Source organism: Ceratotherium simum, chromosome 2 (assembly GCF_057802395.1).
Source record: "Ceratotherium simum simum isolate JZ-2026a chromosome 2, ASM5780239v1, whole genome shotgun sequence".
NCBI lineage: Eukaryota > Metazoa > Chordata > Mammalia > Perissodactyla > Rhinocerotidae > Ceratotherium > Ceratotherium simum.
In genome coordinates, this window is record NC_141901.1 from 29,947,537 (window position 1) to 29,967,409 (window position 19,873).

Sequence of the window (19,873 nt, forward strand, 5' to 3'; positions counted from 1 at the left end):
CCAACTCAGGAGGAAAGTCTAACAATCTAGAAATATTTCCTTCTTGTTGAGATTTCACTTTGTACAGACTCAGAAAACATCCCGGGAAATAACCTCTGAGCTATAAAACAATAACTATCTGTATGCCTGTTTCTGTTAATAGAACTCCCCAGTCCCTCTGTTATCAGACTTTTTAAGGTTTCTTTTACCTATGTTGTTCTTGAAAGCTACTTTGCCTTTCTGATAGAAAAGTTTCTCTTATCTTCATTTTGGTATAGTACCTTGAGAAGAGTATAGAGTTAAAATTCCTGTGTCACTTTTAAAAATACCTTTTGTGGCTTCTGTCAGTTGCCTTAATCATGATGGAATTTGTACTCCAATATAGTAATCTCAGGACACAAGAAGGCCACTTTAGTTTTGAATTGTCACATTTGGCCTATGCCTTGGTTACTCTTCTATATCCTGTATAGATGTCTTTATCATTTCACTGCACTTATTTGCTTACATGTCTCCTCCTTCTACAGACTGTAAGAACCCTATGGCAAGGACAAGAGTGCGGATCCTCATTACTTTAGGGAAAATTTACTATGCTTCTCTAGTCCACTCAATTTCTTACACTTGGCAATTGGGGTTGCTAGATGTAGCACGTAAAAATATAAGGCACCAAATTAAATTTAAATTTCCGATAAACAATGAATAGTATTTCTATTAGTCAGGGTTCTCCAGGGAAACCGAACCAATAGAACGTTTGCACATACATACACACACACACACACACACACACATAAAGAGAGACAGAGTGGGAGAGAGAAAGAGAAATTTTAACAAATTGGCTCACATGGTTGTGGAAGCTGGCAAGTCCAAAATCAGCAGGGTGGGCTGACAGACTGGAGACCCAGGGAAGAGTTACAGTTTGAGTCCAGACATCGTCCATTGGCAGGATTCACTTTTCATCGTGGGAGATCAGTCTTTTTCTAGTAAGGCCTTCAACTGACTGAATGAGGCCCAACCACATTATGGAGGGTGATCTGATTCACTCAAAATTTGCTGATTCAAATGTTAATCTAGGAAAAAACTACCCTCTACAGAAACATCTGGAATAATGTTTGACCAAATATCTGGATACTGTAGCCTAGCCAAGTTAATAAATAAAATTAATTACTACAATATTTTCTAATATAAGTATATATCACACAATATTTGGGACATATTTCTACTAAAAAATTATTTGTTGTTAATCTGAAATCCAACTGTAATTGAGTATCCTGTATTTTATCTAACAAACCTATTTCCAATGATTAAACTGTCTTTATTATTTCCCTAACATCCATCCAACTGCTTCTCTTTTTGTAAATGACCTAAATTCCTTCACCACTGGTAAAACATGTAATCAAAGAAGAAACACACAGTTGATATTTGTGACCATTAATTTGTAATAGAATTAATCTACCTGGTTGTGTGACTTTCTCCGGCAATGCTTCTGCCCAGTTGCAAGTAGGAAAAAGACAGAGATTTGAGTTGAAGTGGCAAACAATAGAGGAGCAAAGATGGTTAGTGTATTTGTAAGAAATTATAAAAGATATACCACAAACTCTAGAATGGATGAAGGAGTGAGGACAGAGTTGGGGTGAGAGAAAGTGGCGTATTATTTTATAAACTAGAAATCCCAAAGAGGTTGAAGAAAGTTGCAGAAGGGATGTTGAAGCAACCAAGCTAAAAGAGTAAGTGGCTTTATTGAGGAAGAGAAATGTCTGAATTAATTATTTTGCAATTTAGAAAGATATGAGTAGTTCACAGAGTGGCTATGGGTATCAGAGAGTGAAACTAAATATAAAACATCATTGTATATGAAAAGGTCAAGAAACAGATCATCCACTTAGGTACTGAAGTCATCCCAAATTTGTGATGCAAAGGAAAACTATATGCAGGTGCCAAAGTCTGCAGTGAATGAGTGAAGTGCCCAGACTCTAGAAGGTCATAGATGATAGCACAGAACAGGAAGAGTGAGTGGTAGAGTCACATGGCATAAATGTCAAAAAGAATGGATTTTTAAGATGGTGGAGAAAACTTGAGACTACATTCTTGTCATATTCATTTCAAACCATTAGCACTTATTTCCAGCTTCTTACAGTAATTACCAAAACCCTTTCCTAACTGGTCTTAACACTTCCTAAACCTTGACTTGTGCCCTCTAGCTTCCACCACCCAAGGTTATGTGTGATACGTCCTCATTTCTGTCTCTGAGGAAAGCAAGTTTACACCATTTACAAGTGATGGTCATCACATAGAGTTTATGTCCAACCCAGGATTCCCTAGAGAAGCGCTGTTTAATAGGAGTTTCTGCAATGACAGAAACGTTCTCTACCTGTGCTTCCAACATGGTAGCCAAATCACTCCCAGGGCCATGTTCAGCATGCAGAAGCTCAAATAGAAAACTATCCTTCATCTTCTTGTTGCAAACTTTCCTTCTCTGTCCCTCGCCCTATGTTCTCTCGTCCAAAACTATTCTTTGGGATTCAAAAAATAATATACAGAATTGGCTGTGTCCATGGTTCTAAATCTGAAACCAATGTCTAGTCAAGGTGTCATGGATGGACTTCAAGAGTTCACAAACCTCTTGAGGATGTTTGCAAAGGTTATGAACATGTGAATGTGCATATTTCTGGGGAAAGTGTCCAAAGTTTTCATCTTTCTTAAAGGGATATGAGATCCAAAATAGTTAAAACGCTCTTGTTTATAGTGAACATGCAAAAATCTTGGCAACCATAAATGAGACCCAATTAAATTATCAAAAGAAGTGCTGAAAAATCAAGGCACTAGAGAACAGTTCTTCCCTCCTAGCAGTGCCTGGGATAGTGCTACCACATAGGTACTCGTGTTAGTATTTATTGTCTATTTATCCAGTCAATATTGATAATTGATGGATGACATAAAGTTGATAAAAAGTGAAGTGTATTTAGGGAAGGGCAGTGTATGCTGATGAGCTCCAACTTTCTTCAAGGAGCAGGATGCCATTAGGACTTCCCCATGAGCTTAGGAGCTGTGGATCGGGGATCTTGACCATGAGACCTGGGTAAGCTTTCTTAATCCCTGGCACCTGTGTTTTTGTCGTTACTCCTGACCATTTCCCTGAATAAAAAAAAATCTCAAAACAAACAAAAAAGACTCAGGTTACTTATTTGAGGACTCTATATCCCACTCCACAGTCAAGGAATCCCCGGAAATAAAACGGGCATTAACAGAAAGCAAATCCTTGGGTGGAAAGAAAGAAATAGGCAGAGTACCGACCTACAGTTGTTTTCAAGTTAACCAGGTGGAGACCCACTTGGTATCATATATATGGTGAAGAAATAGAGTTTAGAAATCAAAAATTTGAGGACACAGTGAATGCAAATGCTAATGAGGATGTTGAAGTTTATAGGAAACCCTCCAGCTGTCATTCCCAGCATGTGAACGCGCTCCGCCGCCAGCAATCCAGGTTCGTATCCCGGGCGCGCACCAACACACTGCTTGTCAGGCCATGCTGTGGCGGCATCTCATATAAAGTGGATGAAGACAGGCACGGATGTTAGCCCAGGGCCAGTCTTCCTCAGCAAAAAGGAGGATTGGCATGGATGTTAGCTCGGGGCTGATCTTCTTCACAAATAAATAAGTAAATAAATAAATTAAATGCCTTATAGTAAATCTAAGAATGGGAGATGTTCTAAGATTCAAATCCACCCCAAATTCCTATATTCATGTTCTCAGGTACTGATTCAAGTTTTGCTTTATAAGTGATGAAAAAATAGATTGGAAGCTTATATAATAAAGTGTTTCCTTCTATTTCATGGTAATGAACATTACAGAACATCTTAATAACTTTGTGTTAAATCTTATTAGCCCTTTAAAATCATTGCCAATATTTCTTCAGTTAATTAAAACCAGTGAGTCTATTTGATGGGTAAGGTGATTATTATAATTAATTAAAAACAGACAAGGTAAAAAGTCTCTGAACTAGGGACTTAGTGATTTTGTAGAATATGGAGAAGGTAAAGTCCCTAAAATCAACATTTTCAATATCTTTGAGAACTTCTGAAGGGAATGCAGGAGGCAAAAACTGGAAGCTAATTTTCTTGTTATAGCCTAAGTAACTAATTTACATACACATATATAGACACATTTTGACTATAAAATTTCTCATCATTTATAGATAATTGATAGTCATACTATACTTCTTACCTTAAAGACAGCTAAATCCATCTATTGAATGTTTCAACAGAAAGCAAATATTCAAAACGAAACAGTTAGAAACACTGTGTCTAGAAAAAGAAATAAACTACAGGTCAGAAGAATTGCGGGCCGGCCCCGTGGCTTAGCAGTTAGGTGCTCGTGCTCTGCTGCTGGCGGCCCGGGGTTCGGATCCCAGGCGCGCACCGACGAACCACTTCTCCGGCCATGCTGAGGCCGAGTCCCACATACAGCAACTAGAAGGATGTGCAGCTATGACATACAACTATCTACTGGGGCTTTGGGGGAAAAAAAAAATAAAATAAAATTATTTAAAAAAAATAAAGAAGAATTGCTCATTTCTGTATGTGTTGCTATTACTTGTATGAATTTGAGCAATGCCTCCTTTCAAAAAAATCCAGAAAGTAGAAATAGTAATATATGAATACCAACTTTACAGAATTATGATGTAGTTTAGATATAGAGCTCTACCTCAAGATATTAGAAGACATGGAACGTAATCTACAAATTTAGTTTTTATTACTTAAAATGTTATCTATTTTGGTGGTTTCTAACCTGGTTGAGCATTAGAATCACTACGGAATTAAAATAAATGGTGAATGTCTGGGCTTCATCCTATATTTACTAAATCAGGATGCCCTAGGAAGAAATCCAAAATCCATATTTTTATTAAGCCACAGAGGTACTACAATCTATATCAATAATAAAACAATGGCTGCTATTTATTAGATACGATGTTACAGACACTTTGAAAGGTAGGCACTTTCCCACACTTGATATTCATTTAGATCTCACAATTGTTCTGGAAGTAGGTACTATTATCCCCGTTTTGCAGATGAGGGAAGATTAAATAACACGCCCTAGCCTTCCAGTGTCACACAACACAATTATTAAGCGGTGGAAACCTCATTAGAAACCCAAGACTGTCAGACACCAGAACTTTTGCCGCCGGATTTCAACTTTTAGGTTTGTGGCAGAAAGTTTAGGACTAGAATTTCTAGTCCTAAAAACTAGCAGGATACTTGAAAAGATTAAGACTCTGGAAACTGAGAACAAGCCATGGCTAGAGCATGAGCACCCTTCTAAGGAGGTGAGTGTCACTTTGCTGGCCATCTACGGTGCGATGCTGGAGGAGCAGAATGTGACTGCCTGACTAACCCTCATGCTCTCATGAAGTAGACGTCTCATGTTCCACTAGACATGTGATCAGCTTTCTTTGGTACTGGCTTCTTATTGCATTATGCCTTTCATGCCTTATTAAAATTAAAATTCTCGATGTCTATTTGATATTCATTGCCCTAACAGTACAGCACTTAGTTCAACAAAACTTAATTTTGCACAATGACCAAAATTTGAGAGCACAATATAGGGCTCACAGCCCATGCTTCTTCTACTGCAGAACACCTCCTGTCTGTTTAGGACAGGTAGCTTTTTTTGTGAGGGGGATCTCAAGTTCTTTGTTATCCTAACTTTAACTCTTACTTAAGGTCTAACATAGAATTTCTTTTATCTTCTTTTAACACATGCTTTTTAGCCTTATTTGAGCTTAGATTTTTAATTTTTTTCCATTCAAAAAGCAATCAATACTTCTTTAAAAGGCATTTCTGCCAAGAGTGGGAACATTCTGCTCATGTGGGATGAGGCCCGGGCTGGCTCTTTATACCAGGGCAACTTCCACATGGTGGCATCTGGAAGTCTGGCCCACGAGACACTGGGAAAAGCCTCCACAAGAAAAGCCATGTCTCTGAGACGTACACTAGGCCAGAGAGGGAGCTCTTTTCTTGCTGTCCCTTTGCCCAGAGCTCTGGTTGGGAGGTGTTGCTTTGATGGTAGCATTAACTTCTTCTTTAGTCTTCTCTTCTGCCTCAATATATAAAGCACAGTTTATGCCTCCTAGTAAGTTTTGCTACTTTTGTTTCAAGATACTTCCAAAATTTCCTACTTTTCTTAAAATCTGACTTCAAAATTTTACCCTGTAAGATACGTTACTATGATTAAGTACTTTTATTTAATTTAGATTGAAGTAAGCTATTAACTATTGAGCACTAACTCTGTGCCAAACACTGTTAATAAGGACTTTATAAGCATAATCTAATTTAATCCTTACAATGACTCAATTGCAAAAAGCGTTATCTCCATTTCATAGACAAGGAAACAGACTCAAGGGAGATTAACTATCCAGTAAATGATAGAACTGGAATAGAGACCCTTAACTATCTAATGTCAAAATCCCTCCTCACTACTCTGATTTATCAGCCTCTTTCATGATGGGTGTGAGGGTTTTAAATAAATGGCCACATACATTTTAATATTTCTCCTACTGAGAGGTGGAAACAATGTCTTCTCCCCTTGAATCTGAGTGGGCTTGTGACTCACTTATAGTCAATAGCATGCAATTGAAAAGTGAACGCATGATTTCTGAAGCTAGGTCATAAAAAGTGTTGCCACTTGTCGTATTCACTGGGACATTCAATTTGGAGGCCTGGCTTCCATGTAGGAAGTCCGATGATCTAGAAGCCACCACACTATGAAGTCCAGGACTCTTGGAGACAACCCAGCTGACATCAGCTTCAACCACCAGACATGAGAGTGAAGATGCCTCCAGATTTCTAGACCCCAACTGGTAAGTCTTCCCAGATGAGGCACCAGACATCATGAAGCAGAGACTGTCATTTTTATTATACCTTTTTTGAGTTCTAGACCACAGAATCTGTGAACATTAAAAAAACAATTGTTTGAAGATTCTAAGTTTGGAGGTAATTTGTTACATGGTAATAGTAACTAAAACAATTGATCACTATATACCTGCCCAGACATATCTTTCTCCACTCCCCTCACGGAGGCCAATGTTTCTTTAAATTCTCTGTTGCTCCCTTTGCCTGGAATACCTGACTCCCAGATTATGTCTCCTTATCTTTCACTATACAGATTTGCTGTCACCTACTCCAGGAAACCTTCACTGCCAACTCTTCCTCTTTCCATTGCCAGCCTCTATGAGGCAGTGATGATATGAAATACTTTCTCCTCTGTATCCTGCACTCAGCAGGAAGATCCTTCAGGGTATGGATGGTTCATCTTTTATTTCTATACCTCTGAGGCTTAGAATAGTGTTAGCACACAGTACACACTCAATAAAAATTTATCAGTTAGTACATATATAATTGAATGACCTAATTAATGAGAATATGAATGAATTAGTAGACATAGTGGGATACAATATGGAAAATACATAGAATTTAATCTCTATACCAAGCTAATAGGTGAAGAAATACAATTTTATAAAAACTTTTAAATATACACATCAGTGTTTAGGTATAACCCATAAACAATTTAATGTTTCGTGTTAATAGTTTAAAACAAATGCTCTGTGGTTAATAAACAATTTATAGGTGTATTGAAATGTTTGCCTTATGTATACATAACTCGGATTAAAAGAGATCAAGGTATCAGTAAACACCTTTTACATATTGCAAGCAATAATTTTATATTTGCAAAAAAAGACTGGGTTGGATTTTATAATATTGTTTAAAAATATTTCACGAGAGGAATAAATTGTATAAAATAGAATCAGTTGGAAATTATAAAACTAAAAGTATAATATCTGGATTTTTGCAGCCACCCACGAAGGATTAACTGCTGTGGGAATTGCCCTCCCACCGTAAATAGAAAACCTGACAAAACATATGAAACAATTATTTTCAGACATTGAGTATCAGATCACTGAGAAAAGGGAAACAAACAAGACAAACCTTACAACTGTTCCAAATTATGGTGTAAAGGCAATTTCCAGGCCACAGGGCTGGAAGGGGAACCAAAGAGAACCCAGTGGTCTCACTGAGGTGAGGAGACACAGATTGGAGTTCAAGAAGGCTTGAGGCAGCTAGAATTTGTGGGCATAAAATTAGAGAAAGTTGCTAAACAGAAAGAGGACTTTAAAGATCTTCCACAGTGTCCCCTTGAATCCTTGTCTGAATATTAATCTTCAGATGAATGAATGAAACTCCATGAAGATGGGGAAATAAACACAAGAAAGCAAGAAGCCAAAATTCCTGGAGTTCACACAGCCCTGGGAATAGTTCACAATCCCAACAGCTAGAGTGGAAGGACCTTGTAATACACTGGGCACTGGATAGCTTCCCTAGAATGGTGTTATCTGGGTAGAGGGGTTAAATCAGCCCTAGACCAATGCCATGTTGAGATCAGTGGTAACCAAACTTAAAAGCAAGCTTCAAAAATTAAATTGATTCAAAGTAACTTAACTGCACATCAGAACAAAATAAAAATCTAGGTAAAGAAATGCATTAAAATCCAATATCCTAAAGCATAAAATCCAAATGTCTATTATGCAAAAAAAAAAAAAAGAAAAATTCTCAGAGAAACTAAGAAGCAGGAAAATAAGATCCATAATCAGAAGGAAAATCAAAAATAATTTTTTGCACCAAATAGAAGAGATGATAAAGAGAAAAAAATTGACAGCTATTATAACAAAGCTGAATATGCTTAAAAAATATATATAGAGAGGAAAACATAAGAATGAGGAAAGAAATGGAAGGCCTAAAAAAAGCCCAAAGATATTCCTAGAGGTGAAAAATACAATAACTGAAATGAAATAATGCGTGTTTGAGGATAAGAAGGTAATAGATACTGCAGAAAGAAAGGTCAGTGAATTTGAAGACATAGCATGACATCCTATCCAAAATGAGGAAAGTGGAAAAATAAAAAAACAGGAAAAAATAAACAGAGCATTACTGACTTGTGGGGAAGTATCAAGCAATGTAACATAAGTCTAATCATCGTCCAGAGGGAGAGGAGAGAGAAGGGAACAGAAAAAATCATTAAAGAAGTAATGGCCAGTAACTTTCCAAATTTAATGAGAACTAGAAGCCCATAGAGCCAAGTAGTTCACAAACTCCAAGCCAAAGAAGCCTAGTGGAAACCACACCTAGCTATATCATGACCAGACTGCTGAAAACCAGTGATAAATAAAAGATCTTAAAAGTAGCCAGAGAAAAATGACACATTGTATTCAAGCAACAAAGATAAGATTGACAACAGCCTGCTCATCAAAAACTATGCAAGCCAGAGGACAATGGAGCATAAGACCAAAATACATAGAAAAAGATCAACCTAGAATTTTATATCCAGTGAAAATAACTTTCAAAAATGAAGGCCCAATACTATATCAGACAAACAAAAACTGAAGTCAGTCCTCACTATCAGATCTTTAGTATGAAAAAATGTTAAAGAGAGTTTTCTGGGAAGAAGAAAAACTACACCAGATTGAAAATTAGATGTATAAAAAGAATGAAGAGCACAAGAAGGGATAAATATGGATATAAATATAAAAGCTATTTTTATAATTAAACAATGCCTTTAAAAGTTAATAAACGGTTGAGGGTAAAATTAATATCAACATTGTGTGAGGATTAAAATATAAAGGAGTAAAGTGTATCACAAGAATAGCACAAAGGACAGAAGACGGGAAATAAAGTATACTGGGTTATATTTGTACAAGAAACATTTGAGAGCTCAATAAGTTACAAATATATTTTATAAACCCTAGAGCAGGCACTAAAACAAAACAAAAGAGACTGAACAAAGTACCAGTATCTTTTACATGTTGCCAGCAATAATTCTTTATTTGCAAAATAGGTTGGATTTAGATTTAATAACAGTGTTTATTTTTTAAAAGTGCCAGAGAAGGGAAAAAATCATATTCAAGAATAAAGTTTCCATTTTCAGATTTGGCTTCTAGTTAGGAAGTGAAGTCAGTGACAAAGTCAGTGACAAAGTCAGGAGCAAAAGACTGTGGAGATTCCACTCATTTCTCAATCCCCACTCTGTGATGGGGATTCCCCAAAAAGTGAATCATTTGTGTTTATGGTATAGAAGCTGTGTGTTTGTGTGTGTATGTGTGAGTGTGTGTTTGTGTGTGTATGTGTGTGTGTAAACTCTTCTTTTGAGTGTATGGTCTCTCTTTTGTTCATTGTCTTATCATTGGTGCCTATACAGTGCCTGGAATAGTAGGTATCCAATAGTATTTAATGATTTTACTGACTGGAAGTATCAGAACCCTCTGGAGAAGCAGGCAGATGGAGCACCAGGAATCAGTCTTTGCATCTGGGTGAATAAGAATAGAAGATGCTATCATTTGTGTCCTGGTATTTAAAACCCCCAAACCCTGCTCTGATAAAGGTCCCAACCTCAGCCTACCTGTGACCATAGATTAGAGTGTTTACTTGACAGCTCCCAACTCTGACTTGGAGTGTGCTTGATCTTGGTTTAGCAAACTAACTCTGGTCTTCCATGCACCCAACGTCTTTCCTTGGATCCTGACTGACTTCATCTTGACAACTAGCAACAAAGGGCAATGAGAGTGTTTTCTCTATGTATTTTTTTCATCTTGATGTGCTTCTTGATGTTGCTTCTGCATTAGAGTGCGCTGGCTGTTTCCATCGTGTAGCATGCTCTTTCAATGAGATGGGCATAGCCGACTCCCTTACGTTTTTAATAAGGCCTACCCAGATCACTCTACTGCAAACTGCAACCCATGCCTGGTATTCTTAATCGCACTCAGTTTGTTCTACATTGTCCTCTGCCTAGTATTTATTATCTCCCAATATGCTATGTAATTTTCTTCATAATTATGTCTATTGTTTATTTGACTCCCCCTGCTAGACAACGACAGGAATCTCTGTCTATATTGTTCACAAATGTATCCCATATAGAATAGTGCCTTGCCCTAGGTAGAGTCCCAATAAATATTTGTTGAATTGAATTGAATTTAGTTGAGTTAAAATGAATTGAATTTTACTGAATGAAACAACTGTCTCTCACTTCTTACTCACAAGCACGTCCAAAGGATTCTATTCTGTACTGGATCACTCCCATCAGCAAACAAATATGCTATTATTTCTCTCATCAAAAACAAAAGCAAAAAATCTTTATTGACCTCCGTTTCTCCTCCATCAACTCAACCTCCCACTCTGCTCATTTTTCAGCTCTTGTTTCTACTAAACTCCTTAAAAGAACCGTTGATACATGTTGTCGTCTCTAATTCCTCACCTCTCCTTCTCTCTTGACTGCACTCAGTCAGGCTTTTGCTCCCACTTCTCCACATAAACTACTCCTGTCAAGAGCATCAGGAACCTCCTCATTGCTAATTCAAATCGAAATCTCAGCACTTGTCTCGCTTTACCTGTCAGCAGCATTTGTTTCACACAGTTGATCACGGTCTCCCCCTTGGCATACTTTCCCTACTTCCTTCCAGGACAGCAACCTCTTCTGGTTCTTCTACCTCATTGTCTGCCCCTTCTCAATATCCTTACTTTCTCTTCATTTCTCCATCCTTGAAATGCTAGAGAGCCTCAATGCCAAGCCTTTGGAACTCTTCTGTCTCTACTCTCACTCCTTGGTGATCTTATCTGATGGCTTTAAGTAGCCGTTATATGTTGACAACTTCCACATTTATATCTCTAGTCCAGATCTCTCTCCTGAACTCCAAAATTTATATCCAAGTGCATACGAGACTTTTAAATGTAGATTCTAATAAGTATTTCAAATTTAACATGTCCATCCAGAGCTCCTGATATTCCCTCCCTAACCTGTTCTTCCTACAGTCTTTTCTGTCCCACCAAATGAAAAGTTCATCCTACCAGCTGCTCAGACCCAAATCTTGGAATCATCTTTAACTCCTTTCTTTCTCTTACACCTCACATCCAGTTCATCTGGAAATCTTCCCGGCTCTTCCAAACATATGCAGAATCTGACCACTTCTCAAATCTCCACTGACACCACCCTGCCCAAGCCCCCATCTTCTTGCTCCTGGATTAGTGGGATAGTCTCCTAATCAAGTCTCCTGCTCCACCCTTTCCCCTGCAGTCTGTTCACAACCCAGCAGTCAGAGTTACCCTGCTGAACTCATAAGTCACTCATCTGCTCAAAGCTTCCCAGTGGCTTCTCATCTCACCAAGAGTAAGTGAGGCTCCTTCCCATGGCCCTCATCTGTATAATTAACTTGAACTGAATAATTTCCATAAACATTCTTACTTTAGCATTCCTTAATTCCCTAAACTCTGTCCCTGCACTGTCTCCATGTTTTATTCTCTCTCTCTCTTCTTTTTAAGTTTTCTTCATTCATTCTACAAGCAATGATTAAGCATATTCTGGAGGCCAAACTCTGGACTGAGCACTGCGGATATATGGTTAAATAAGACAAGTGCCAGCCCTCAGAACATGCACAGGGGAGAGGAATGTAAGTGAAGAAAGGCAGCTTGTACACCTCAGCAGGGTGATCACTGTTGTCCCACGTGTCCAAATAGAGACCAAGCCGTGAGTGTGTGTTGGGTACAGATCAGAGATGGTGGGGAGTGTGGCAGAGGATAGAACTGGAGTTTCACTCATGGGTTGAGAGGCTGCATAATGCCGAGGAAATCCAGAAGCTGACCTCTGAGAAGAAGGCGATTGAGTTTAGCAGTTCTCTAATATCTGAGTTCTGGTTTAGCGGCTGCACCATTGGTATCACGGCAACAGGCTCATCCACAAAATACAGAGAAGCTGAGGCTAGGTTCTCAAAGAGGCTTATCTCGTTATAGGTGGAGTCAGCCTGCCTTTCTGGCCTGATACCTACACAAGTAAACAAACAAAAAAGATTGCTTACTAAAGCACTCTCTGCCCAGTCCAACCAAAGGCCAACTTCAGATTTCCCATAGCGTGCATGGCCTTTGGGGAATTTACCAGGTAGCCTACGTGAGCCTGTGTATGTGTTTTTGGGTGGAGGCATGGTGAGGACCTGAGAATAGCAAGAAAACAAATTAAGACTTTGCTTATCCCCTCTGACACATATAATCCTTTGCAACACCTTCAATTTGCAGATAGATTATTTCTCTAATGATATATGTAAGGGCCTGAATCAGTCAGCCTTCTGCCTCCACAGAACTATCTCGCTGCATAAACAGGATTACATTTCCCAACCCCAGCCCTAAATGGCAAATAGTGGAACACTGAGCAAAGGTGGCTCATGCTGCTCTGCAAGTCAGTCTAAAGGCTCCAGGGTGAGCCGATCCATCTCTTGAGGCAATCCCGTACCTCTGTCCCAGAGATGAGTTTGAGAGTGAAGTGCAGAAGGACTGGGCATGTGTGAGAGTGGACTCACTCTCTCACTTCAACCCTGGAGATGCTTTCTCCACCCCTTTCTTCTTATGCCAGTGATGACCCAAATCTGACTGCACTGTTGTCACTTCAGATTTTCGACTCCTGTCTGGATTTTCTAACATACTCCAGTCCTTGCTTTGTGGCTTTTCCAACTAGTGCCCCTCAGTCATCCATTAGCAAGCCTTTATCACGGGCCTACTATGTGCTGCTATCCAGGCATCAGTGGAGATTCAGTGACTAACCGGCACAGTCCACACCCTAGAGACCCCCCTGCCCTAGTTGAGAGACAAACACTAAGCAATCATTACAACACCTATGTTACAGGTAGTAACAGAAATATATTTAAAGAATGGAAGTGGAGCAAGAAGAAGAACTTTTTGATTCTAAGGAGGGCGGGGGCAGAGAAGGTTTCTCAGAAGAAGTGTTATCTGAGCTAAGTATCTAAAAATCAAAAGAAATTAATTGCCAGATAAAAGGCAGACTGGCTGAAGAACCTGCAGTACACAGGCAGAAGGGAGAAGCTGTCCAGGAGTGCAGGGAACAAGTGCTTAAAGCACTCCTGGAGGGCAGAACAAGGATGAGAGCAGGTTCCCACATCCCAATGAGACAGTGTCCACCACTTGCAAGAATTTTCCTACAATCAATGAGGCTTTCATCACTGGAAGCTTTCAAACAAGACACTGCCATGTTCCGATTTGGGTTTTGGAAAGATTACTCTGTAAATAGGGAAGAAAATATCAAGATAGGAAAACTCATGAGCCAGCATCGAAGGAGATGAGCCACCATCAAGGCAAGGACCTGCATAGACAGAGGCTACAGATAAGATCATGTTTAGGAGGTAAAGATACACCATGTTGAGGCGTCCGAGCTGCCTTTCTTCACCTGCATTCCTCTCCCCAGTGTGTGTTCTGAGGACAGGGATCTTCTCTTACTCAACCAGTGCTTGTCTAACGCTTGGCCCACAGAATATACTCAATTATCGCTTGTAGAATTGATGAACGAATAAAGAAAATCTTAAAAAGAGAGAGAGAGGGCCGGCCCCGTGGCTTGGTGGTTAAGTGCGCGCGCTCTGATGGTGGTGGCCCGGGTTCGGATCCCAGCCGTGCACCGAGGCACCACTTCTCCGTCCATCCTGAGGCCGAGTCCCACATACAGCAACTAGAAGGATGTGCAGCTATGACATACAACTATCTACTGGGGCTTTGGGGGGAAAAATTAATAAATAAAATCTTTAAAAAAAAAAAAAGAGAGAGAGAGAGTAAAACTTGGAAACAGTGCAGGAACAAAGGTTTAGAGAATTAAAGAATGTTAAAGTAAGGATGTTTGTAAAGTTTATTTAGTTCAACCCATTAATTATACAAATGATAAAGGGACCAAAAAGATAAAGACACAGGAAGACTAGGTGGTGGGCAAGTCTGGGGTAGAGAGATAACAAACACAATTTGGGTTGTATTATGTTTGTGATGCCCATGGTGAATGGAGACTCCAGTATCCAGTGTGCAGATGGAATGTGGAGCTCAGGAGATGGGTTAAGTTTAGACATATAGGATTGGGATACAAATCCTACAAAGACCAGGGCAGGCAGTGCTATTATTACCTCGTGAGAATAGAAGTCAGGAGACAAGCAGGCCAGGGGAGAGTTGGTAGAGTTAGCATAGCATAGTAGGAAGCAGCACAGCTAGTTACTTATCCTCCCCGGACCTCACTTTCCCCAACTGTATATGTACCTACTTTACAGGGTGGCATGAGGTTTAAATGAATGAATATTTGTTAAGCCATTAGGGTAGTGCCTGGCATGTAATAAGCCCTATGTAAGTGTGAAAATGAATATATAAACACCAACATTTGATGGTGGATAGAGGAAAAGAGATCTGAAAAATAAATAAGCTAGGTACGATAGGAAAGGTAGGAGGATACCAGGTAGCTGTGGTAATGCCAAACTCTAAGGGAGAGAGTTTAAAGAAGGAGGGAGCAATTATGTGGCAAATGCCATAGAAAGACTAAAAGCAGGAAGGATTGAAAAGTGCCTATTGGCTTTGGCAACTGGAAGTTCATTGCTGGTTTTAGAGCTGCTTTGGTGGAAGGTCAGGGAGAAGAGGGGTAGGCTCAGGATGAGTCGGTTGGTGAACAAGAACTGCGAAGGCTAATGAGGGCATTTGGCTCAGGGAAAGGCTGGGCAGAAAAGTGGAGAAACCCTGGGCTGGGCGCTGTTAAAATGGATTCTAGTCAGGCTACACAGCAGCACAGGGAAGCCCCTTCCCCATCCTAAAGTCATCATCTGTAAGATGAAGGAGGACTTGATCTCTATGCTCCTACCAGCTGTGATGGCCTCATCTTTTTCTTTCTTGTTACCAATATTCGATGATGATCAAGTTCTTTGTGATTTAGAAATGGTACCTAGATTAGCTAATGATATCCTCTTTTAAATCTTGTTTTGAGTTTATGGAGATGGATGCTGTTAGGGGCTGGTATGTTTTTTAATTTATAAAATATTTTCAATGTATAATTTCACATTTTATCCTCAGGAATGCATTATCAATGTTCTCACTTTATCAATGAAGCAGACTCCAAAGGATGGGATGATTTTTCTCAAAGTCACAAAAGCAGTAACCCAAGATTTTAATCCACATCTGCTGGCAGCAAGTCCAGTGCCTGACAGCTGATGAGAATAACAGGTGGAAGGCAAAAAACTAGTTTAGAACTGGGCCTCTAAAGAGCATAGTTTTTATTTATGAAAAATGCCTGTCGCATAAAACGTCTTCTATCTATTTCTCAACACAGTGGGTTTTTCTGCCCCATTCTCTTCTCCCACAATAGAACATAACCTAACGTATGATTTTTTGTTTGGAGCTATAGGTGCTTTTTTTAATCTTTTGGTTTCTCCTGTACTGGTAGAATGTTTAATAATACCATCAATTGTATTTTATTTATATAGATTAATGTGGTTATTTATGCATCTAGACAATTTCAAAGCTCTTTTGCATGCATTAATAATCTGATTTTCCCAACCACTCTTTGAGAATGGGGAAATAGGGGTGACTAATTCCATTTTAGAAGTAAGAATCTGGTGTTAGAAAGATCATGTGACCAACACTAGGTCTCAAAGAATTACCCAGGAAAACCACTTAGACACTCCGTTTCTTCATCTCTAAGTTGGAGAAAATGCCAACCTTGGGTGTCATTGTGCAAGTGCTGATTAGATAATGTCAGTAGGTGCCTGGCCTATAATTGGCCATAACTCATAAACCAGGGAGCATGAGGAAAATAAGCGTCCCTGATTTCTCCCCACAGCCCTCATGTACTGTCAGGGTGTTGGTTGTGGTGTTTTTATCTCTTTGTCACTGAAACTGGAGGGAACACTCAAAATAAGGCATGAAGTGAGAGAGGAGGAGAAAGGAAGGAAATGGAGGAGGAAAGAAGGTGAAGAAACCTCGGCAAGAGTTAAAAACTTTACAAATGTGGCCCGGCCCCATGGCTTAGTGGTTAAGTGCGCGCGCTCCACTGCTGGCGACCCGGGTTCGGATCCCGGGCGCGCACTGACGCACCGCTTCTCCGGCCATGCTGAGGCCACGTCCCACATACAGCAACTAGAAGGATGTGCATACAACTATCTACTGTGGCTCTGGGGGAAAAAATAAATAAATGAAAAAAAAAAAACTTCACAAATGGCGGATCTGGATGTTTCAAATGTTTGTGTAAAGGGCTGACTTCATCTTTCTGCAAAGCATTTATGGGATAATATCCAGGCAGCACTTTGAGTGCCTTGGAAAATAGAGTTAGAGAAACATAAAATACTGGGAATATGAAAGTGGAAGACAATCTTAGATATATAGTCTATGTGTTCAACAAAATAAAATTGCTTTGTTCATCTAAATGATCAATGTAAAGTGAAGAAAGCAGATATTTTTGTTTCTTGGCAGGGTAACCAGTCTTGTTTTCATAAGGACAAATGTAGTATGAACACGTTTACCACGGATAAAAGAGTCTATAGAAATAACACTTCTCTTGTTCAGCATGAGGATTAAACATAACTAGTTTAATCTCAGCAGAAACAATTCAGTTGTCATTAGGACATAAACTTATATAACACTAAGTCATTAATAGTAAGTAAAAAATTGTATGATCAAGGAAGTAAAGAATTCTATGATTGAGACATCCAACAACCTCGAGATCAAGCAGGTTTAGAGTGTGACCTGATTTTATCTCAGAAGGATCTTTTTGGACACGGATTCAGAATATTCTGGACATTATCTTTGGAACCAATTAGCACCATATTTCAAAGGATAACAAAATACAGGGCAATGTTTTATCTATTTCATTAGTCCTAAAATTCTTGCACCAATTTTAAGAAAAGGGTACTATAAGTTTGACTATACTTTACTACAAAACTGAAAGAAAAACAACTATTTCTTTCCTTTATCTCAAAAACATAACTTTGAAAAGATAAAAGCTACATGTGCAAAGATACTTTTAGCTGCATTATTCATAACAGAAAAAAACAGACACAACTTAAATAATAGATAAATACTTAATAAATAATTGCATGTTGATATGATAGACTATTATACAATTATTAAAATGATAAATACGGTCTTCCATGAAAAGGCTGAGAAAATGTTTAAAAGATAATGTTTTGAAAAGTGTCCAACAGAAAAGTATGTGTATACTATGATTATGTCCATGTAAAAACTGTATGTTTATGTAAATAAAGTGTGATTGGAACATGGAAAGAAATGGAAACCCTCACTGTAACAGTGTATCAGTCAGGATGAGCCAGGTTCTGCTACAGTAACAAACAATCCCCGTCTATCAGTGTTTCACAAGAAGAGCTCACGCTACACGATCAGGCTCTGCTCATTGTAATCACGCAGGGATCCAGGCTGAAGAAGGTTCCATCTCCACACCTGCTTCCTCAACCTCAGCAGAGGAAAGATGGGGTTGGTACTAGATCTTACAGATTCTACATGGGAGTGAAATATGTCACTTCTACTTACTTTTATTTGGCTGAAGCAAGTCACATCATCATGCCTAACTTCAAAAGGGGCAAGAAAGCTAACTCCTACTATGTTACCCTAGAGAGAACCAGAAATATTTGTTGAACAACAGTAATGAATCTCACAGTGAGATTGGTGGAATTATAGATGCTTTTTCAAATATTTTATGGTATTAAAATACATTTTACACTATCATTGCCTCAGATTCCACTTGTGAGCCAGAAATTGAGAGCTGATAATGTATACCATACTAATCATTCAAAGAAAGGCTTTTAACTGAAAATTCTTTAAATGTACATTCTTTTATTGAAACATTTTAAATAGACTGAGATGATAAACATTTTCATGTTAGGAAATATAGTGTGATTGAAAAATATTTCTGGCTTCACATCATTGTAATATGCAATTTCTAAATTATATGGAAGAAACAAACTGCAACAAGGCATTCTGTTATAAATATTGATAATCATCTTAGAAAAATACATCTTTTTGCCTAAGTACAACATAAGAATTTGCTTGCTTCAGCAAGCAATCAGCAACAAAGAAAATAGTTTTAAATATTCCAGTATGTAAACTCCTGAAAAACATCAGTTGAAAATGAATGGGAGATAGCGTGATGTACAGCAAGGAACACTGGCTTTGGTATCAATTGGGTTCAAATGCTGAACCATTAGTTAATAACCTTGGGCAATCTGGGCTAACATTTTCCATCAAAAAAACTAAAAATTCATGGGGCCAGCCTCGTGGCACAGTGGTTAAGTGCGCGCACTATGCTTCCACGGCCCGAGGGTTCACAGGTTTGGATCCCGGGCGCCACCGACGCACCGCTTGTCGAGCCATGCTGTGGCAGCGTCCCATGTAAAGTAGAGGAAGATGGGCATGGATGTTAGCCCAGGGCCAATCTTCCTCAGAAAAAAGAGGAGGATTGGCAACAGATGTTAGCTCAGGGCTGATCTTCCTCACAAAAAACAAAAAAGAAAAAGAAACTAAAAAATCTTCCCACGCGTATATTGTTGTGAAGTTTATGAAATGACATATAAAGCATTTAGAAAAGTGGCTAGCATGTGGCAGATAAATAAAGGTTCATTTATTTATGCGTTAGCTGAATATTGAGCAATTGTAACTACACAATGATCCAACAACATACTAAAGGGAAAGATTTCTTTCAAATTCCACTGTTATAAATAGACATATAGAGAGAGTTGGTCAAAGCAACTGTGATCTAACTGTTCTTACTGAATGGAGATGCTGTTCAAACAGAATTCCATTAGGTGCATATCTTTTAACTGAAGCTCAACCAGTGCGGGATGAGCACCATTGCTGAGTGCAGTTCCACGTCTACAGGGAGCACTTAATAAATAATGATGAGAAAGACAACAACAACCAGTCAAATCTCCTCTCTTAGTGATCTATGATCTGGGAGCAAGCCATGTGAGGGGAATTAAGCCACGCAAAGCCATCAGGGATTGCCTTGGGAGGTGGAAAGAGAGACATGGATCCCTATAGCCTTTGCTCCATTC